We start from the raw sequence: 929 nt of genomic DNA, 5'->3' as shown, positions 1-929 counted from the left end.
GGGTTCTCCTATAAAAGACCCCAACATGCACATCAGGGATTTTATCGAGATCTGCAACACTTTCAAGTTCAATGGGGTGACTGAAGATGCTATCAAGCTGCGACTCTTCCCATTTTCTCTGAGGGATAAAGCAAAGTGCTTGTTACATTCTCTACCACCAGGGTCTATCACCAAATGGGAGGATCTTGCCCAAAAGTTTCTCACTAAATTCTTTCCCATGGCGAAGACTGCTGCAATTAGGAATGCTCTTACTCAGTTTGCACAACAAACTAGAGAATCTCTATGTGAGGCTTGGGATCGATATAAAGAGATGCTAAGGAAGTTCCCACACCATGGCATGCCTGATTGGATGATTATAAACTGTTTCTACAATGGTTTGGGCGCTCAGTCTAGACCTATACTCGATGCAGCATCTGGTGGAACCATATGGGCCAAAAAGCTATAATGAAGCGTATGAGTTAATCGAGCTCACGACAGCTAATGAATACCAGAATCCTACGCAAAGAATGTTGCAAGGCAAGGTTGCAGGAATTTTGGAAGTGGATACAGCTACTTCTATAGCTGCTCAACTTCAAGCTTTGACGATGAAAGTGGACTCTTTGGCTAATTATGGAGTTAATCAAATCACTAGTGTTTGTGAGCTTTGTGCGGGGGCACATGAAACTGAGCAGTGTACTATTTCTAGCGAATCAGCTCAATTTGTGAGCAACTTTCAGAGATCACAACAACAAGCTCCAACCACTTATCATCCCAATAACCGCAATCATCCTAACTTCAGTTGAAGCAACAATCAAAATGCGGTGCAACAATCTTATCAGCCATACACAACAAAGCAGTATAACCCTCCTGGTTTTCAACAACCGCAATATGTCCCTAGACAATAACTTCAACTTCAGTAGCTACCTCGGCATGAGTTGTTGAGTGTTGAC

At 42.7% G+C, this 929-nt stretch overlaps 1 non-coding gene across 1 annotated transcript; it reads right to left on the bottom strand.

Annotated features, from left to right (window-relative positions):
* Positions 1-232: 232 nt before the first annotated feature.
* LOC141662368 (small nucleolar RNA R71) lies at positions 233-339 on the bottom strand. Its single transcript, XR_012550488.1, has one exon. It is a non-coding gene; the product is annotated as a small nucleolar RNA R71 (small nucleolar RNA).
* Between the last annotated feature and the right edge of the window lie 590 nt (positions 340-929).

The sequence above is a fragment of the Apium graveolens genome, chromosome 5 (assembly GCF_009905375.1).
Source record: "Apium graveolens cultivar Ventura chromosome 5, ASM990537v1, whole genome shotgun sequence".
Classification (NCBI taxonomy): Eukaryota; Viridiplantae; Streptophyta; class Magnoliopsida; order Apiales; family Apiaceae; genus Apium; species Apium graveolens.
Note: the sequence above shows the minus strand (reverse complement) of the source record. Positions and strands in the feature narration are given on the sequence as shown.